A 22,666-nucleotide genomic window follows, 5' to 3' on the forward strand; every position below is an offset into this window, starting at 1 on the left:
CATAATCAATCGTTCAACGCGTTGATTTTATTGAGGTCGAAATATTTTATGATCCTGCTTGATTAAACACGAATAGTTTCATTTCGCAAGTGCAGAAATTACAATTAGGATAAATAATATGTATACACACGTATATGTGGAAGAAATTGTTCAAAACGTAACGACAGGAGATACTCAGTATGATACATTCACTCAGTCATGACACATTCACGTTAAATTCATTACTTATCCGAACCCTTCCTTCGAAGGCGACACGCGACCAAGAAAATCTTATTGGGGTGAACAAGAAAAAAACGTGCAAAAATTGGATGCGAAAGAGCCAGATTTATATTGCATAAATGTTACACCGCGATACTTCGTCAAATATTCAACGCACGTCATTGTTACCGCAATGTTGTGATGTGGCTTTTGTTGGGGATGATGCACGTATTGCACGAAGAGGGTGAGATTTTGGTATCGTGACTTTCACGAAAAAATCGCTAGGAAGCGCACAAAGCAGTCAATTATCGGGCCTGTCATCGTCATATCAACGTCGCGCGATATAATCGATGTTGCAACCTATATGTAATACAAAAATTTTCTCTTTAACGTAATAATATAATGTTTCATGCGGCTTATAATTCTTCTCTGTTTCTCATGTATCTTAATTCATTATTTATTCGGAACACACCGTATAATCGTACAATAATTTTTGCAACAATATAATTAATATTTGTTATTTTTTCAAATATCTACTGAAAAATTTCGGATTAAAAATGGACGAACCAAAAAATTTTGATTATATTAATCTGAATTTTGATTACTTCAACTGGAATTATGATGGATTTAATCAGAAAATTCTGATTTGTCCATTTTTAATCAGAATTCTAATTAATGTAACCAAACTCGATCTTTTTTCAGTGTAATAGATATTCTTTTATTTTTGTACGTAATTAAGAGATTACAATAATTATCCTTCCAAGTTGAAATATTATTAGGTCCTTCTTAAGTCTTATATGTGCTAATTTTAATCGCTTTGATTTCTGTATAAACACATGTCAAGTAAAAACGATTTTACGGCGTGGAACTGATCCATTTGCGCGGAAAATCATGTTTTACTTGAAACTTAGAACGCGGTTTCGTGGTGAAGAGAGAGAGAGAGAGTCTATTTTAGGTGAAGTAGGCACGTGCGTCATACAACGCGTGGCGTTACACATTTTTGCCGCCGCGGTATGTTTAAATTACCATAAGTCTTTTCGACAGGTGAAAATGATGTGACGTATATGAAAGCGACTAATGCAGCCTTTTTAAATTTTGCAAAGATCATATATCGCTGTCAACAGTTATTAACATTTTCGCGATCTGTATATGAGTGACATTTCAATCCGTTAACAGATTGTTTATGACATAATAATGTATGCTAAACTTGATGAACTATTTTAGAAATTGATAGTACATCCAATTTTTTTATATTGATCCGAAAATAAATCGTAAAAAGAATTTTCTGCTTACAATCATGCGTTTCTTCTCTTTCAAAATATGTATACGGTGCGATAGCGATTAATCGAGGATGTTAAAATATCACAGATATTTTATTTCTATGTACAGAATAGCCAATATTGCTGTTTTCATTAATGAACTTTTATATCGAAATAGAATATCTCCTTAATGAGAATTTGATTGAAATCCAGCAACTTTTTCATAGTATTTTATTTTTGAACGTTAGCTATCTTGAATTCGAGATTGACATATCGAAGACAAACTTACTGGAGATTAATTTCGAAGAATATAATTTAACTGTAAAGTGTATTTTCAAAGGTTATAGTTTACTTAGATTATTAAAATTTGTTTTATTTTTATTTTATTGTAATTTCTTGTATATAAGAAATCACTGAAATCACTTGTATATAAGATATCTTAACGTTTATGTCAAGTAAAAATCCATTTTTATATTGACTGAGCAAAAGGATAAATAATGATAAAAAAAAGTTGAAGGACGATATTTTTTAAAGCCGTTAGAGAAAGGGAGAGAGAGAGAGAGAGAGAATTCACACAGTAAAAATAGTAAAAATAAATATAAATTAAAATCAATAATAAAAAGAAATTAATGTTTGTATCAAGTAAAAGAATCCATTTCATATCGAGCAAAAAGGATAAAAAAAAGTTGAAAGACGATATTTTTTAAAGTCATTATCAGAGAGAGCACAGTAAAGATAGTAAAAATAAATATAATAAAATTAATAATAAAAATTTGTCATCAACTTCTTTAAAACTTTTACTTTAAAACTAAACTCTATATGTATATATATATATATAGAGTATCATCAATTTTTGCCTATCAATCTGTCGCGAAATGTGGATAACATCGAGATACGGCGAGCAAACTTGATCTCTATCGATCGTCTCTAAAACTCGTGCCTCGTGTTTGCTCAGTGAATACTCGCCGCGCAAGCTTGGCGTCGAGTCGGTGGCGTCGGTAGCGACGGCGGTGGTGGCATTATCACTGACGTCACAACGCCGCCCCCGTCCGTCATCGACCGTGCGGCGAGATGACGACGTCATGCTCGCCGCCAAGGACGACGCTATTTCGGGCGTCATGCACCGCCGTCGTTGACGCCGTCGACGTCGTTACCGCCGCGTTGGAGGTGGTGGTGGTGGCGGCGGCGGCGGCGGCGGCGACGACGACGAGCGACGCGGCTTCAGTGACGGTCGAACCTTCCTCCTCCACGTGGCCTCCGTCAGTTTGCTCTCGTCGTCACCCGCTTTCGCACGCGGTTTCCGCGTTTCCGGTATCCTGCCTACCATTCACGGTACCGGTACCTGTTCTCGTTCGATCGCGGCGCGAGAGATGCTTCGATCGACCGTGGCAAGGTGAATGCGACGTCGCAGAGTTCCGACGACGACGACGACGACGACAACGAGGACTTGCCTGAAGCGACTTCTTCCGGTAAGGAAGCCTCGCTGTTGTTGTTTGTGGTTTGACCCTTTTAGCACCTGAAAGGAATTTGTTGTTTTCCATACGTTTTCTTTTTTCACTCGAAAAAGAAAGACTTCGCTCGAAGGATCATGAGCGTTTTATGTTATAACGGTTTTATTACATTTATAACAACTAATGGAAAAGTAATTATCACACAAGCTGTCGTTGTTAATATTAATAACCCCTAATTAATTAATTAATTAAAATACTAAATGTTGGGCAAATTGAAATCCATTGATAAGGAAAATTCATGTATTTTTAAAATATTGATTTTGCAGTGATATAAACATATTGTTTTCGTTTGAAATCGAAATCTCTTCCCTATTAATTTAGATAAATGCAAAATTAATTTTACTGCGATATATATGAGCGTCCCCAGAACTATTATTATTCTTTAATGAAATTTCCTTTTGTTCTTCATCACTTTAAAATAATTTATCTAAATGGCAGAACAATAAGAAGTAAATTAGTAAAATAAACATAATGGAACAGATAGGCTTTTCTTGGGAACATTTATTGAGATTTGTTTCGGTATTGATGACGATTAGAAAATTGTTGATTGATGGCCGAGTATTTCCTCGAATAGATTTCGTTGGCAGGTAATCGTCGCGATCCGACACACCTTGCCGTTTTTGTCTCGGCGATACGATATATGCAGTGTGTCGTATCGATCGCGCAAAAGTCGATTCAACAGAACGCGAAGTCGGAGGGGCGGTTTAGAAATTTCTTGCACGACCTGACGCGTTTTCTGCGTTAAACCGTGACCGGAAATTTCGGCAGGAAATTTCGTCGCGATCGATTGACAGGCATTAAATCGAGTCGAATGTTACACAATTAATGAAATGTATGCACGCAAAGCATGCGTTGCTTTCTGTAGAAACATGACTTTGCAAATACGTTTTTGCTATTAAAAAACCGTAATTTCCTAGAAACTATGCACGAAACTCGTTAACAGTCGCATGATGATAAGATTATATTGAAAAATTAAAAACGGAGAAATTGATAGGTTTGCGACTATAGAAAATCTATAATTTTCAAGGTCCGCTTTAAATGAATAAAGTGATCTTTAAAGTGAATTCTTTCCTCTTTTCTCTCATTTATTTCTTTATAAATTCTAGATTTATTGTCACTCTTGTGCTAAATTCTCTATTTCCTTTATTTTTAATACTTTTCACACTTTTTAATTATTACAGCACCATTTATTAGTGCGATATTTCAATTTACAATTTATAATTGTGTACTTTAAATATCACATAATTGATATTTGACATGGTTTCTTCACAAATAACGAATTACTTTATAATAATTAATTATATACGAATGTAACATTTTAACAGTTAATTAAGTAATACAATAATTAATTAAATAATATAATAATAACGCGCTAATTTACATGTTGAAAATTTGATAAAACAAATGGCTGCGGGGACGGAGAAAATGTTCACGTGTCGTATTGTTCACCCTGGCACGTGAACACATTTCTGTATTCTGATGTCCGTGATATCCGTAGCCTCCGCGTTTCGCAATCGCTTCCGGGAAACGGCGTTACGTCGTCGTCGCGACGGAGGGCGTCCGGGAAAGCGACGTCGTCGAGATTGCGTCGAGGCACGAGCCTCGTTCGCGTAATAACCGGCGTCTAAATTTAAAACAGCGGGTGAAGCAAACCGCTGCGGATTCGCGAGCACACGTGACGACGCATCGTCGACGTCGGAGTTGCAGCAACGCATGCCAAGACGCCGCGATGACGACGCGCATCTTCGACGCCGTCGATCGCGAGCGTCGCAATCGTGAATATACCGGGCTGACGAATTGATTTGATGAATGACCGCATTGAGGAAGAATCTCTTGATCCCATTTTGGTTGCGCGAAAATTAAAGGGACAGAAGAAAATGATTTTTCTTTACAAAAGCGGGGGGAATGGAGGGGTACTTCTCTTGGCTTTGAAGCTAAATTGATTCTCCGCAGCTTTTTAATTCTGCATCAGTGATTTATTATTTTTTTACTCTTCTTTTTTTCGCTACACTTTTGTACTACATAAAAGCTGTGAGCATGAAATTTTCTGTATCTAATATATTACCCGCAAGATAAGAATATAATAATTACTAATAGACGCTTGTAATATTCTAATTTTGATTATTTATGAATGTAATTAAGAATAGATGAATATAATGATATATTAGGAATGATAATAATAATTTAATTCTGCACTTATGTAATAAGTGCTCTTAAGAATAAAAATTCAGAACTAACAGAATAAGCAGCAGAATAATAACAATTTTGTATTCGAATTTTTTTATTTTTAGAAGAAGAATTTAATTGACGGTCTGAGGATAAATTTAGTTCGTGCTTTTCGGAAAGGAAGAGATTTTTCAATGTGATGAATCATCTTAATGTAAAATTTCTCATTATTTTCACTAATACACTCGTGTCGCATATTTCTGGCAGAGTTTAGCCTTATGATCGAGAATGTGCATTATTGTCATACATTGTCGCGTTAGTGGGCGGTGTACTACGTCAGACCTCTCGTAGCTGCGAACGGGTTTATAGGATACCCAGTGGAATTATACAATGCAGTTGCAGAGAAATAGAAGTGCTGGCGAGAAATTTCCAGAATGGAGTGACGAGAAAAACTGGACCAACCAGTGCCAAGTCGCGGAAAATAAAATGCGAAGAAAATTCATCGCTTGTTGAGTAGAGGAAAACAACTTAATTGCATGTAATACATCAGAAATATTCGCACATAGTTGCATACAAATTTGCATTAAAAAGAAATATTGTTTTCTCTTATTGGAGGACACACGCATAATCAACGGAGAATTAGAGTACAGTTGCATGTATTACGTCTCAATACATTTTAATATACCTACATTTCTGTAGAGTCGTTATTAATTGATATTAATTTATTAATATCAAAATGCAATAAGTACATTTTTCTTAAATGCTCAGTGAATAAAGAGGCCGATTTTTGCCGATATCAATCATTCAGGTGTCGAGTATTTATTAATTATTTGACTTTGATTTAGTATCGGTATATGGAACTATTGGAAATTTGTAATTCCGAATACATCACCTACAAACAATTGTCAAGCAGAACAAGTCCGCCAAGTAAACAATCGACCAAACTAATCGCACTGAATTTGCACACACACTATAGACGTGCGGCATGAGAACCGCTACCAAAATATTGATCTTACAACGTTTGCAATCTGCCGCTAATACTAACTGCAGAGAGAGAGAGAGAGAGAGAGAGAGAGAGAGAGAGATATCCATAGCAAGTAATTATTTCGCTAATGTCAGTTAAATATCTTGATACAAAGATGTCAACAAATTCACCCACGTGTTTCAACATGCTTTCCGTGTGTCGATAGTAATCTCTCAATATGTAATATACAATATATATATTTAAACAATCGATATTTATTGCATTATTCATATCCAATATGGTTGCATTTATTTTCTGTGCATTTAATTTTTATTATTTAAAATTACTGTAAATTATGCATGATCCGTTTTAACTTTATGCATATACATGCGTATTGTAACGTGTGAACTGTAACAGTAATAATCCGCTAACAAGGAGAATTTCCAATGGAAGAGTGACACGAGAATTTTCTCACGTTGACTTTCGAAGAACATTTAACGCCTGAATTTGCGTGCGTTGAACAAACGCAACGTGCAATTTCTCTGAACGAATACAACAGCTGCGCAATCTCGACACTCTGTCGCGCTATAAACGTAATATCTTTCGCAATACGGAGCGTAATTTTCGCGTGATGTCACTGTGCAGTAATGCGCGATGGAGCGCCAAGAGGGACGTTCTATGCATCTGTTGGCGGCTCGCACATCGCGCACGTGCTTACTCGCGAGCTTTTTTACGCGCACCGGCCGGTGACGACACAGAAATAGTGCATCGGTGAATAACCAGCGTGAAGGAAAAACTTGCATCAGCACAAATCGAATCGGCTGGTCGTATAAAATCCGAAAGGTAATATTGCGAGTGGTGAAGAATCCGCGTTTTTGGTCTGCGATTAATTTGTCACATGTATAACGACACATCAGTTCTTATACTTAACGATGCGTGATATATCAACGTAGAAATATAGAGATATTAAAACTGGGGGAAATCGAGCAAATTTTTTATTTTGTGAAAAATACTTGTTTCAATTTTTTTTTTTATTACACACAGATTTTCTTTTCAAGCCACACCGAGGGCAGTACTTAATAGCAATATTTCTCACTGAATTTCACTGAACTCGATGAACGTTTATAATCGAGGGTGACCTCTGAGCCGTTAAAGTTTCAAAGTATGCACCTCAGATTGCGTGCCATCACGGAGGAAATGAAGAGCCCGTTTTAAGCTTGACGTTAGAGTCTAGTAGGCTATTTCTAAGCTTGCGTGGAAACGAGAGAGAATATCGGGATATATATGAGAATGGTCGACGGTGGCACTGACGAAGCGCACCGTATTGATTTAACGCGGTAATCTGGTTGATTTTAACGAACGCAAATATTTTCATACGGTAGGAGGCTGCGATTTCAATGATGAGACGATGCGCGGTAACGCTTCTCGTGCTATCGATCGTGCAGTGTCGTCGATAATTCCGCGATGATGACGTACCACCTTCATTCGACGACCTACTTCTCGGGCTTTCACTTTTATCTTCAAATATTTATGCCCTTGAAATATTTTCACTCGCAATTCTCCCTACCTCCCAAATCCATATCCGGATCATCTCCTTTCAACGTGAGAAAGTATTTTTCGCTGATTCGTAAAAAAAAAAAATAGTTCACTTTGCTTAATTTTTTTAGTACACATTTAATTGTATTTAATTTAAATTTGTAATGTAATCGTTAGTGTTTCACACAATGTATCATTAATATTTTACTATATGGTATGAAATTTATCTACTGTTTGAATATAAAATAACGATATATTGAATAGGAACAATGGCGACTTAAATTAGGATTTAAAATTTGGGGCACTGTAGACTTAATAGTGTATTAATATCTTTTTTATATAACTTATTCGTTTTATTTTTAATGCGCTTTCTTAAAATCTGAGAAAAAAATGCTAATCAATGAATATTTTATTAAACAAATAATTTGTCATATATAAATATATCGAATATATCCATGATATTATCCATTAAAATTATAATAGAGATAATTTATAAAACATTTTTAGCAGTGATGCATTCGCGAGCGTCGTCCTTCAGATTGACAAACTCGTCGATAAAAAATGCCGATAAGTTATGATGACATTAATAACTATCGCACGATGACATTATAATAATTCCGCGATTACGCGATGTACCGCTCAAGAATGCAACCGAACTAGTTCCGGCTAAAGTCGAGAGACGCAAAATGCATTCTGAATCGCGCGACCGAGAAATAAGTATCGATTTTTCGTTGACGTCATGTCGATTGTTGCTTTCACGGGATTTACTCCGATAAAGTGGTGAACGTTTCGAAAATTTTCTGCAAAAATTAAGGGACAACTTTTACGTGCGCGATCTGCAATATTTACGTAACCTGTCAGTGTAAATATAACTCTGTTGTGTAAGGCAATAAAGTAAGTATAAAACAAAAAAAGAAATGCCGACTTTCGTGCGAATTTATCCACAGTCTTCAGAGTCCTCTCTCGTTTTTCAACATCTTCTCCAATGATTAAGACGAACAATAAATCAATCGGCGTCAACGCACGTCGTGGCGGCATATCGGAATTTATTAGTTGGATACCGGCTGGATTTTCTCTCTCCCTCTCTCTCTCTCTCTCTCTCTCTCTCTCTCTCTCTCTCTCTCTCTTTCTTTCTCTCTAATCGACAGTGCTTGAGAGATAACTATGTCCCGGCATTCCTCGACGAGGTCGCAACGGCGAGGGAGGCCGACGACTTTTTTTGCATTGATATTAAACGGCATGTCACCTATGCTCTGCGGGCTCGTAGATCAGCTTAATGCGTTCCGCGAGCATAGCGAAGGAGGGATTTCAATTAAAAGCTGACGCGGATAAACGCGGAGCGATGCGTGATGCAAATATTGCGACACGCGTACTGCATCCTGCGTCGAACTGCTAATTGCCAGTCATACTAATTCGATTTGGACGAACAACGATTTCTGAATGCAATCAAACAGAATAACCTTTTACAAATTGATATCTGTGAATGCAAGAATAAAATCAGTCTGTGATTTTTCTGAGATCGTACTTAGGACGGCCTTACAAATTGTGCACTTACGTTATTCTTGCATTTTTTTAATTATTATAAAAATAATAACACGTGGACAAAACTATCAGTAAAGTTTTGTCCACACATTCTACTCCATATTTGGCAACATATGTATAAGATATGAGATATATATAAGATACACATAAGAATCCTTTTTTGGATAATTTCGTTATTTTAATTAATTTGAAATAGCTACTTTATTAAAATTATATAGTTATAACTTATAAAAAGTTTTTTATAATATTTTACACTTATTTTATATATATATATATATATATATATATATATATATATATTTATAACGAATTTTATTGAAAGGAAGGAGGATGATATTTGGAAATTTTTAAAATTAAACGCAATTTCTAAAAATCGCGCGTTATGATAATTGATAATGTCGTGTTAGATTCTTCGTATTGTCCAAGGACACTGGGACAACAAATCTTGTAAGCGGTGGCAGAGTTGAAATAACTCCGTTTCGCGTAAAGTAACTTTAGTCACGACTCTAGTATCCTTGGCAGTGATACATAACGCGATGGTATTTCTTTTCAGGAGAAATAAGACCGGAAAGCGAGAAAGGATGATAGTCCTTTTATTTACCAAGTATCTTTTCTCATATCTAATGAGATTTATTAGATTATGTCAACTCATACGCTTGGGTATTGTATTGCATACAATATAGCAAACTCAGTGAAATATAATATAGAACAAAAAGAATCACATTTGGGAACGTATGCGCACGAATGTACATAAAGATTTTGAATTACATATAGATTTTGTAAAAATAGTACAAAATCTATAGCAAAAATAAGATCCAATTGCATCTCAACGATAAAAGATGTGCTGATAAACTACGTGTTTTAATAGAAATAAATAAAGGACGATAAAATTGAAAAATTGCGTAAATTCGCCTCCGCAACGAAATGCGTCTCATGTTCTCTTTTTAGTGGCCTCATTCACGTCGCATAGATCTAAATAAGGCAAAAAGAAAAAGCGTCGATAAGCGTAGGATGGGGGATGAAACAACCATGAACGCCTCGTGTCGTAAGCGGCAGAAACAGCCAGCCAATCAGCCCTCTCGAGATTCTTCGTAATGCGAGTGCTTATAATAATTCTGCTAATATTACGTCAACACGTACGAAAGCGGGAAAGCTAGCTGTAAAATCAGGAAGCCGTGGAAGAGATGGCTTCCTTTATCTCCACCCACGTCTAACAATCCCATTCACGTCGTATTCGCTTGCAGAAAGTGCAACGCGGAAGAAATTTGTTAATTATATTTACAACCCATTTTGAGATTTGCATTATCACGTATATAATAATTTTGGAATATTATCTATATAGAATATAATTTTAGATGTTTGCGCGAAGTTGAAAATAATACACATACGGAAAGAACGATTTTTTCTAAAGTACCTAAAAATTTAGTTAGATATAGATCTGAAAATAACTTTGTTGGATCACACATCAAAATAATTTTATAAAGTGTTGGTGACAAACGGTTCTGCAGCAACAAGTGTTTATAAAATTATTTTTAATGCTCCAAACAAAATTATATTTTCAGATCTGTTTCTAATTTAATTTTTAGATACTTTTCAAGCAAATTCATTCTTTTCGTGTAGAATCATATATATAAATATAAAAAAAAATTGCAAAATTGAGAATGATATATTTATCTAATAAATGCGATCGACATATTTAACATTTAGCATAGTGAAAAAAGTTTTATATTTAGAGAAAATTTCAAATATCATGTAAAGGATGCACGTATACGACAGGCAAGCGGAAGTATTTCGTTATGGTTGCGAAACGGACGGCGACAATGTTAATTAAATGACCTTAGCCTAGCCGGAATCGGACTCGCGTAGGGCGCGACCAAGTTGACCATGAACCCATCACCATCGCGTGAGGGTCGGAGCACGATGAAACATAAGAATAAGGTTACAAGGGATTCGATGCTCTGTAAACATAGCGAGATGCACAAACCACGTACTACAAATATTTCTTTACACTCATATTATAGCTTATTCCTTATAAATTCAATTGAAAATCTATCGTCCAAAGTCAAAATAAATTTCAGTTCACTTCTTCCGTTTTATCTATTACGTTTTTATTAGGTAATTTTATTCACTTTCTGTTCACTGTTATCTTGTCACTGTTCTCGTTCTTCGTCCTTCGCCCTTCGTTTTTACAATAGTGTCCCATTTTTATATCTTCCGGCTTTCCACTTTAGGACTACCAACGGCCCTTCGACATGTCGGTGGGCTTAACGTCGACATGTTACGTCACTCGGGCGCTCAATAAAAATAATAGAGAAGCGTGGGCCGCGATGATCCCGTTGGAAAAACGCAAGCATGCGAAGTCGTCACGATAAAAGAGAGCGAGCCGATCAGTTCTCGAGAGAGCGCACTCCGACGCGTCTCTTCCGCCGTCCCTGCGGCGCGCGGCGACTCGACGGGTCGCCGATCGATGAACGGAACTGCGGCACAACAGTGACGTCATAGACGACGTCGCAGTATGACGTCATTATCGGCCGCGGGGTTGGTCGCGGCGGAAGGAGGCCGCGAAACGGATGGCGGAGAAGGATAAAATGCAAGCGCAGGCGAGAGAGACGAAGCAGCTGTCGGATCACTCGGAAAGGAGGGGTGCATATCGCTGCACGCCGTTCTCTCTGTGTGTTGACGACCCACACTGGGGGGTTGCGAGTGTGCTGGTGTGCGCGCATTTATAACGGGGGCGAGTAAGGCCGTCGTTTAAAGCGGATGGAACGGCGCGATATCGAGCGAACTTTTAACAGGTGGACGCGCAGCTGATCGCTCTCGCGAGGATCTCTGTGAATGTTGCTGACGTTAGAATCGGAATTGGAATTTTGCCATCGTGTCATTACTTATTTATTTCGTTGTAAAGGCAATGCACCGACGACAGAGAGAAGGAGAATTCCTGTAACATGTTCTGCAAATTTTTCTCTCGACTTTAGATTGTTGTGTTTTGAATCGAGTTGGTAATTTTAATATCCGTGCTTGATAAGCTTCGCTTGTTAGAGATAAAATTACGTCGCGGAGTAATATTAAAATAATAAGTAAGCAATGTACTTAAAAATATTTTAGGAAAAGTACATTATGTATATTGAGAGATTGCCTATTGAATATATGTTTGTTTTAGATGCTCTTGATGGAAGTCTACGATGGATTTCCAGAAATCTGTGAAAAACCTCTGGTTAGTGATACTTTCTAATTACATCTTTGAGCGGGCGTAATTTTCTGATACGATGTACCTACAATTAAAGAATACGAGGTGCAAAAAGAAAAAAAATGTTAGCGTCGCTTTAAAACTATCACGCTGCATGGCGTTTAACGTTACAACTTCCGGAGTAATTACACCTTAAGTATACCATATAGCTAAGATTGGCGCACGAATCACTCATTTATTCGTTGCAAACTTGTTCTCGCCTGTGTATTTGTCGCGTGATACGCGATCCCCTGAGTGGATAAGAAAAACATTTTCTAAACGCTCCTCTACATTATTACACTTCTCTAATTACTCTAATTAATATTCACCGTGATTATTCTGAATCCGTTGGAGACTAGGCGAATTTACGACATTGGTTTAACCTTATTAAATGTCCGCATTAACTTAGCCAGTGAATAAATTCAGCTACCTAAGTGAAATCTGTCATGCAATTTCCCTAGCGTTATGCGCGCGCGCTCCAGACGTCTTAATTAGTATCATTAAAGTCTTTGGACTTAACGTCGACCCAGCACTCCGTGTTTCCAGACCTGTCGGTGAAAATGATCGGGTTCTTTCACGAGAGGTATATAACTTATCAGATCCGCTGTCGTTCCGTTTTCCCTCCGCGGCGAGTTGTGAGTGCAGTAGCGGATTTAAACTCGCCGTGTCTCTCGCAACGTGCAGTGTTTTGTGTCTGTTCAGCTTAGATGTATGTAAATCCGACCCTGATCGAACGTGCGTCCGGCTACTTGATTTGCGCCGGCGACCGCGATTGAATCGATTTCGCGGAATACCTGGCTTGCGCTCCACTTTAAGGCGCGACATTTTCCGCTATTCCGATTCATTAATGGACCTCCATTTATCGAAGCGAGGATAGATTTAACCTTCTATCCCCTGATCCAAGTCCGTCAGACCGAAATAACATGATGCCCGTCCGCGCGAGGATTATTCTCGACTAGAAATTTTATTAGTAACCTGTTCGTGTCTCGGAATGACTGTCACTGTATGACCTGAAAGCCGAAGGAAGCGAATATGGAAATAATTGTATTGAAGGTTAATTATATGTGTATATTCATTAATTTGATTAGATTCATACATTCTTATAGCATTATTTTGTCTCAAATAGAAAATAAAGATCCTCTTGCGCGCTTAATGTAATTTTCAATCTTGAAACGCAATCCTAACAGAATTGGAACAGTAATACCGCAAATTAAATTAACGAGCAGTTTAATAATATTGATGTTCATAGACATTTTAGAATTTTAATAATCTGATGCTGATAATTTTATATATAAAATTCATAAATAAGTTTTGCTTGTCAATTTAATTTGCGATATTACTGCTCTAATTCTGTTAGGATTGCGTTTCAAGACTGAAAATTAAATTCGCAATTTACAGAATTGGATATGCAGTTTATAAATTCACACCGAATTATTTAATCACTAAGGATCCAGCTTTACCGTTTAAGGTTTTTATTTTCCATTTATTATGTATTCATATCACGGTCTTAAAAGAACTTTGTTTAATATTATAACATCTAATACATCATGTTTGACAATTCAAAAAGAATTTACAAATTTTAGCATTTTTCTCAAGTATTCCATTAAATGGTGTTTTTAAATTAAAACAAAACAAATTATATTTTTAAAAGCGCTGTAAAATAAATCCTCACAAAATTCATATATTACATCTCCAAGTAATTCTCTCTTGGAGTATTTACATATGAATCTCGTACATTTGTTTACACATGTACGGCCTCCACGTACCAATTATGAAAATATTTATGTAACTGCGTGCTGCTGATGAAGCAACAAGGACGTGGTCGCATAATCATGGGGGGAAGGATGAAGAGTCAATAGGGAATGTGCTGGCGAATTCGGTACGTGTGTGACCGCAAAGTTGGCCATTGGTCGATTGCCAGAGCAATCGCTACTATTTGAGTATTCCCATCGAGACAATGAGTACTGACGTCCTTTTCGACCTGACTGAAAATGTTCACGAAGAACTGATCGTCCATGATCGGTCCAGGATACAATAAATTTAATTTTTTCGCAATATTATTCTCTATAAATAATATTCTCTTTTAAAACAAATAATGTCTCCAATATACATAGACAATTATTATAGATTATACATAGAATATACATCGACAATTATTATAGGCCATTGATTCAACAATGTTAATTATCAATGTCAAATTAAACGAGCAAATAAAATATTAATATATACATAAGGTTTTAGTGGGAAACACCATAAGTCGTAATATTTAAATGTTTAAGATCGAACGATTGTCTGAAGATTATTTCCAGAATATCAATATAAAGTCGCGTAATGTCACAAAGACATTCGAATCATCAGGCGACACAATGTTTCCTAAAGCTTGGAGAACGCCCTCGATTTCGATAAGTTCTGATATAATAATTTTTCTATTCTATAATTTTTATGCCGACAAAGATAAGCCTTACACAACTGCTTATAAAATTTCTTTTGATTAGAATTTTTTTTCCAGTTCTGATTCTTCCCTCTCCCTCTTTCTCCGACATTTACAAAAAGTCGCGGATTTAATTAGCATAACGCGTGTTGAATTAATTCGAAAGAGAGCTACTAGTCACACACGCGACTGTCGCGAGTGTCGCTGCGTCTACAAATCTTTGCCGTGCTTCGGAAAGGGGCGAATAAATTTCGGAACCACACCACCGCGGTGGTGTGGCGATAAGGGCACCACGAGTGGCAGATCGCGCGGAGGCGTCCGTCATTCGTTCTCGTGCCTCGCGCTGGAAATCCGTCTCTCGGCGCGGGCGCGGTGACGTGAGGGAGAGGCACGAATTGGCTGTACGGGCTTTACGAGCCCGGCGGCCTTGAAGGCCTCGTGGCCTCAACAACGGGGTCCTGATACGTCGCTCCGGCTTCGCGCGCGGACTCGGTCACACACAGCCGTTCGGTATGCGGACCTCGATCTAAGGCGGTTAAATCACTCGCCGTCACCGCACCACTCGCACGCTACGCCGCTCGTGTACGAACGAACGATCAGGTACCTACCTATCTCCGAACGTCGAGATCGTGGCTTACGAATCACGTTTCAGTGAATCTATGTTTCATCGAAAATCCACTCCATTCGTTTTCTGCCGTAATCAGCTATGAGCTGCATAAAGCGCAGCGATGCTACTCGCATCGCTAGATGATATATAAGTGGTTATGAATCTTTTCCCCGATTTTCAGATAATATTTTATGATTTTCCTTGATTTTCAATAATATTTAAACATTTTTTTGTATTTTCTGATTTGGAAATCAGTTAAATATTTTGTTGAGAGATTAATTTAACATAGCAATGTAAATTTTACTATTAATATCGCTGACACTGCTTGCATTTTTAATTAGTTAAGTTAGTATTCCAAAACTGTGTAAGTGTCATGTATATTAAACTTTTTTAAAGTCAAGAATTTTAATTTTTTAGAAAAATTTTTATAAAATTCCCTAACTTTTTTCTAATTTTCCTAATCTTTTGTAAATTCCCTGATTTCTCTGATTTCCAGCTTTGTGGCAATCCTAAATATAATTGTTGCAAGGTTGTTTTGTATATAATAAACGCTCTTGACTATGTCTCGCTTCACCACAAAATTTATTTATATAATTTATTCAGCTTTCCAACATTCTACTTGCTCTTCATTATTCATCTTTTAGGAGAATTATAATATATAAACTTTTGATTGCATTTTGAGTGATTATGTAATCGATATACGTCATTAGATAAAATTGATGCTTTGGTATATTAAAGTCATCGCTAATATTATTATCTTATGTCCGTTTTCATTAATCTAGATTAACTTTAATCTCAATTTATTCTTTTTTTAGTTCTAACAATGTCAATTAGAAAAAAATGAAAAGTAAATTGAATCGAGATTAAAAGTAACAATGGTGGAAACAGGCATTATCCAATATTTATACATATATTTTAATGAAATTAATGGATATATAAATTCTAGGTTAACTTAATGCTTCTAATTTCATATTTGACTACGCTTTTATTACAATTTTATATGATTTGTCGCATTTGCTATCATAAATAATGCTAATAATTTTTAGCACATCCATTTGTTAAATAAATCATCATTAATTAACATTACGCGAACGATGACGTTTATGAAATTGGAAAAATTTTACGCCTCGTTTCACGGACGTTTATTGCCGAGAATGTATTGGAACGAACTGAAAATGAATTTCATTTAACGCGAGAAAAAAATATTCTCCATTTTTCGAAAAAAAAAAAAAAAAAAAAAAAACCCTCCGACTGTGGCAGATTTCGGCAAATAATTTTACTTTTCTGTTATCCGGACTCTTTTTCTGTCCGGCAATTTCGGGTCATAGAACCTGCAGCTCCGTTTCACGATATGGATGTCGCGTATTGGTTGCCCTCCGACGCATACTAAACTAGTGAGATTCTATCCGTTGCGTATCGCAGCGGCACGCACGCATGCATGCATACGTTTTACGCGATCCAGCTCCCGTCTCGCTCTTCTTTTTTATCGTTCGCCTCTTTTTCCATCTCCCTGTCTTTTCCTTCCTCGCGAGTCGACCACATTACGTTGGTCTAGCTCCTATTTTTTTTTATTTTCGATCTATCTGTATTTTACTTTCTCCGTCGCGTCTTTTTCTTTTTCTTATGCGCTGCTTATCTCGTTTCCGCGCTCTCTCTCTTCTCTTTTGAATCCTTCTCTTTTATAATTTTTTTGCTGCTGATATTTCACGTACAATTCGGAGAAGAGAAAAAAAGAAGAAAAGGTAGAATGCAGAAACTGCAGAGAAGAAGAATCAGAAATGAAACAGAAATAATACGACAAATCTCTTTTAATTCAGCTTCAAATTTTGTTTTCTATACATCTTTTTTTCTTTTCTTCTTTTGCATTCTTTTTTATTCTATACGAAAAAAAATGATTTTGTTCAAGAGAGAGTATTCAAAAATTTTGATAGATACAGATCTGAAACTAATTTTGTTGGATTATTAAGTTAATTATGTAGGAAACTCAAGCATGATGGATAAGGATGCAACAAGTTTTGACAGTCCAACAACTAGTTTGAGCGTTTTACATCTCATTGAAATGTTGCTGCAATATTGCTGGAATATTCCATGTTACCTGGAATAATTGGTTTGATAGTTCAATAAAATTATGTTCAAATTTGTATCTAAACTTTTAGATATTTCTGCAAAACCATTTCTCTCTTTCAAAGGTTTTTTTTGTTTTATATTTCTTCTCCTTTTTCTACTTTTTCTCTTTTCTCATCGTGTCGAGAATGTCGATCGTCTTAGGAGACAGCAATGTAGAGAAATTTCAAGGAGAAATCGAAATCGATAGCAGATCGACCCCAAAAGCGGTTGTCTACTGGCTAGAAGTTTCCAATCTGTGAAATTCTCTTCCTTGTTGCTTAGAGACGCTCTATGAACTGCAGTGACCCACGGCTCATCTCGACAGCTATTATCGCGAGTTCCTCAACATCCAAACCGCAGCTCATAGCTGAGATCTTTCATTCTGCTTTGTAGCAATAGTTATTAATCATATTGGTTATCTCTGTCCGTGGAAATAGACAGTGCAACCTATCTTATCGCATTCCATTCAAAACGTAGATTTTATACTCGGATTTTGCGCCTGTCTGAAACGCGCAAAAATAACAACGAGTTACTGACATATTTATTGAGATAATTGATTATCCGCATCCATATTAATGGACACATTATTGCGTATAATGTAACGCGGTGCGTAATATTTTCTAGTGCGGGTAGCCGATTCCATGTCTAGTCATTTTTACACTTTCACCACTCGATAAGCGCGTCGCTAGACAAGCGTGTATATATAGAGGAAAGGACACGGAGTAAAGACCGCCCGTCGATGTACAATATGAAGAGCACTTCTTGACAATCGCCGATGGTGCCGGTGGTTCGCGCGATTCGCGTAACGCTCGCGTAATCTCGCACATGGCGAACGTTCTTGCGCCTCTCGCTCATCTGGAGACGTTGCGGAGTCGATTCCCTTGACAGGCATCGACAGGCCCTCGTTGTATGTCTCAATTTACGCGAGATCGCGCCGCTAATTAATACCGCTCATCGAGTACACGGAGCTTCGACGGAGTATAGGTTTGCGCAAGTGCGCGTCTCTCCTTCGACAGATGTGCGCACCTCGGGAGAGCCGCGACTTTGACAGCTGGCGCTTCGTAATTCGCGCTGATTCGTGCCGCTGCCGATAAATGGCGGCCCATAAATCGCGCGTATTACCGCCGCTCTCATAATCGAGACTCTGTCTCGTCTGTATTTGGAGAAATCTAAATCAGCCCCGACGTCTTCCTCCCGTCGTCGATCCCGCGGATCACCGCGAGTTCCGCGCGGCAAATGAGTTCGTTGAGAGTCGAACCTGCCAGCTGTTCCTTGACTTGTATACGCGCGCGACTCATTCCTCCTCCGTGCTTGATTAATGCGACCAATAACTCATACGTGAGTATTCTAACGGAGACCTGCAGTATAGGACCGTAATTCGATAATATTGCTTTCTCTGCTTTCTGTCGTTTAATTAGCTACAATACGTACTTTCCGGAATGAGAGAGAGAGAGAGGGGGGGGGGGGGAAAGAAAGAGACGCCATTGATGAACGGAAGTTTCTCTCAAAAAGCTTTATTTGTTAATCGTAACTTTTCCTTAACGATTAGTTATTAGAAGAATTGTTACTTGATTGCTGAATATTATTCCTTCTTAACTGTGATAAATAGTTTTTAATTCTTGTTGAATAGTGTTAATTCTTTGAGAGCAAAAGTTTCTCTTGCAAGAAATTTTATTTTTTAATTGTAATGGTTTGTTCAAAAAATTTCGTTTGTCGATGTCACTTTCTTATTTTGTATCGGTTACTTGGTTATAAAAATAGTCTGCAATCATTTTGTCATAATTGATTTTAATGATTAATTAGCCAAATCATTAATTGATAGATACGCATTTAGAATGTAGATACCTATAGGGAGTTTTGCCCAACATCATTAATAGAACATTATTTATCTCATCAATAAATCTTGTTATTTAATTGTTAAATTTGCAGTAGAGTATAACACACACACACACACACACACAAATTAATTATAAGCTACAAATTAAATGTATTTTCTAATTAAAGTCGAGATAGTGAAGAAAAAGTACATAGAAGGAAGATTATAACTAGTTAGAAAAATCAATAAGAAGCGGAAAGAGAAGAAACCTGAACGTGTGAATGTTAAGTGATTCAAAGTTTTAAGTATTCAGCTCAAATTGATTTAAAAAAAAAGCATTGTAGCACTGAAAATAATTATATCTATTAATTTATAATTATATTTAGAATAAAGAAGAAATTTTCTTTTCTCTTATAATTGATGATATCTATTATCTGAAATCTAAACAAATTGCTAAGCTCGTTAGATTATAAATAAGCACTTTTCCTGTAAATTCGCTCACCATCGTTTCGCTCGTTTCGCTGCCATTTTAATTATAATTTTAATTAATTCTGCGAATCGCATTGAGATCGTTATCATCGAATGCTCACATCATTAACCGCATCTTGTTGAGCGTCACCACTTCGGTCACTTCGCCGAATTGATTTTTATCGGTGAGTGGTGCAAGGACGATCGCCACGGACGATTACCGAATATCTGTATCACTGCCACACCGTGTCCTTCACCTTCACCCATTTCGCGCTACGTTTCACTTATCCTGCGACGACCTACTGCAAACTACACCATCGATTTTCGTCGTCGTTACCACGTAACCCGGCGCAAGGACGCCGGCGTTAGCGATTCTATGACTTCACCGTTTCGGTAAAAGCCGCCGCGGCGGCTTAAAGAGGAACTCTTATTCGTCTGTAATGTTAATGAGCTCAAATTCTTTTCTACGATGCAAATAATTTTGATTGAATTTGGAGACACGCTAGCGTTTTGGCACTACAGATATTTTACACAGTTATCGAAAGCAAATAAGATGTAAATTTGATGAGAATAAAGGAGAGGGTATTAAAAAATGTGTTTTTAATTCAAACAGTTTTAACGGATGATAAATGAAGATAAAGTGTAAAGTGAAAAAGCGTTACAGAGACTGAAAGTATGAATTCTTTTATATACCTTTTGGTGATAGAAGCACTTCAATATTCGCATTTATAAGTCATTAATAATATCGAAAACTGTGTAATACAATCTGTCAAATGATAAATGAAGCAAAAAAATAATGCAAACGAACGCATGATTTATATGAAACTAATATTAACGAACACGCGTAATCAATTCATGTAATTAATATCCGACGTATACGCCGTAAGCTGCTAACAAATTTTTTTTTTCTACAATAAATTTACTTCTGAACTGCGATTGCGAATTCAGAAAAACGTTGAGTGACGAATCCAGCACAACTTTTTTCTCCGTATGCGCCAGCCACCGATTTGTATTTGATAGTTTTTGATATCACGTTTTCATATCGCCCAAACACGACCGGAGGAAAAAAACTGTCGCGAAATAGATTTAGCGTGGCGATTAATGTGTTTCGCGGACAACTCCTGTCGACATCCGTGTAATAAAACGCGCTTCCGCATGTCTCTTATCTATCAATATCATAAACGGACCAAGCGTATCGATCTCTCTCTCTCTCTCTCTCTCTCTTTCTTTCTTTCTCTATCGAGACTTTCCGCAACTTTCGCGTAACGCAACCACGGCGATGACGACACGACGTCGCGCAAGGACGACCGGGAACACGGAAACGCCTGCACACTCGCATTTAATAACTTTATACATTTTCGAAAAATCCAGGCGTGACGAATCCACACGCGGGTCCGCTGCATATATTTATAGATCTTGCATATTTATGAATATTAATGGAGTGAGCGTCGTCGCGCGCACGGATAACAGTGTCGCGCGTACACGCGCGTTTCGAAACGCGACGACAATTAGCATTTTCAAAATCCTTCCTCGAATCGAGTTGTCCGGGGCCAATTAATTTATAAGACAAAAATCCATCCAGGATCCAGCGCGCGTGCTCAGATGTTTACGCAATCTCCGAAAGATACTAAAGAAAACTACCTTTTTGGGGAAGACGCACCCCGCATAAAATGCATAATGCATGAGAAATGGTAGGGAATAAAATGTATGCGTCGCATCTCGTTTCAATAAAATTCTGTTCTTTAACACGCATAATAATTACATTTGGGCGATACCAATAAATTTGATAGCTCTTAACCGGTTATTTTGGCATGCTCTCGCTCGTAGATTCGTTCGCAGTGGCAGCTCCTCGTCTAAATGCGAACGTTAGCATTACAGTTAACGCTGTGACCGGTTCTGACTTTGCCCACTGCGCTCCATTGACTACACGAGCTGAATTTCCGTTTTGACTTTCCACTCTATTCGTAGCATCGACCGTCCCTTTCCACGGAAGTGACAATTCCGGAGTATTAATTGCCCGGTATTGTTTGCACGTTGTTGAAGAAGCGCGGAAACCCGCGTTAATTACCACGCGATTGATCGATTCTGCGAACGTATGCTGCTTGGTAATTTATTATCGTGATTATTTATGATCATTTGATCTCAAGTATCTATTTCGTTTACCGCTCATTTAATTTAATTTGTATTTACTATAATCTCCTATATTAAAAAAAAAGAAGGTATTAACTGCGTATTACTATGTCACTCCTATCGTAGATATTATGTCATTACACACTTTTTGTAATCACAAATCGGTATTACTTATAATAATTTGTATTAATATCCATATATTATATATACATGTATATATTTTATAAATATATTTTCTACTTTTGCAAATATAATCACGTATATTCTTGACGAGACATAGAATTTTTTCTGATAAAGTTTTATTGATATAGAAATCTTTTATGTATTTTATATCGGTGGAAATGGAACGGAATTTAATTTATTTACTGCAAGAGTGCATATTAAGCAATCGTTACGTGTCATTCGCACAGATATATTATCTTGCGTATGACAAGAATAGCTAGATCTATATTACCCTTCATGTCTCACTTACGAAAGGCCAATTAAAATACCCACTTATAACATAAAGATCACTTATTCACTTTGACTTGGTCAAAAAAGTATTATCGCGCGAGATATATGTTAATCGGCCTTATCAGATGCATATCGAGAGATCGCGCGTCACAAAGCGGACTAGCTGACTAACGACGAGGACGCGTGATTATCGGCTTGGGTGGTGCGGATTTAACAGCACAAAAGAGGGCATTCGAAAAATCCGATAATGGAG

General features: G+C 37.1%; 1 protein-coding gene and 1 long non-coding RNA gene across 4 annotated transcripts in view; both read left to right on the plus strand.

Moving 5' to 3' along the window:
- Hr38 (Hormone receptor-like in 38) overlaps positions 1-22,666 on the plus strand; it is a 114,608-nt gene that overhangs the window by 53,044 nt on the left and 38,898 nt on the right. The gene's annotated exons all lie outside the window — the stretch shown is intronic.
- LOC147909820 (uncharacterized) lies at positions 2,836-22,048 on the plus strand. The gene is made up of 2 exons (XR_015545160.1): positions 2,836-2,926; positions 12,337-22,048. It is a non-coding gene; the product is annotated as an uncharacterized LOC147909820 (long non-coding RNA).

The sequence above is a fragment of the Acromyrmex echinatior genome, chromosome 5, assembly GCF_024713525.1.
Source record: "Acromyrmex echinatior isolate Ae372 chromosome 5, ASM2471352v2, whole genome shotgun sequence".
Classification (NCBI taxonomy): domain Eukaryota; kingdom Metazoa; phylum Arthropoda; class Insecta; order Hymenoptera; family Formicidae; genus Acromyrmex; species Acromyrmex echinatior.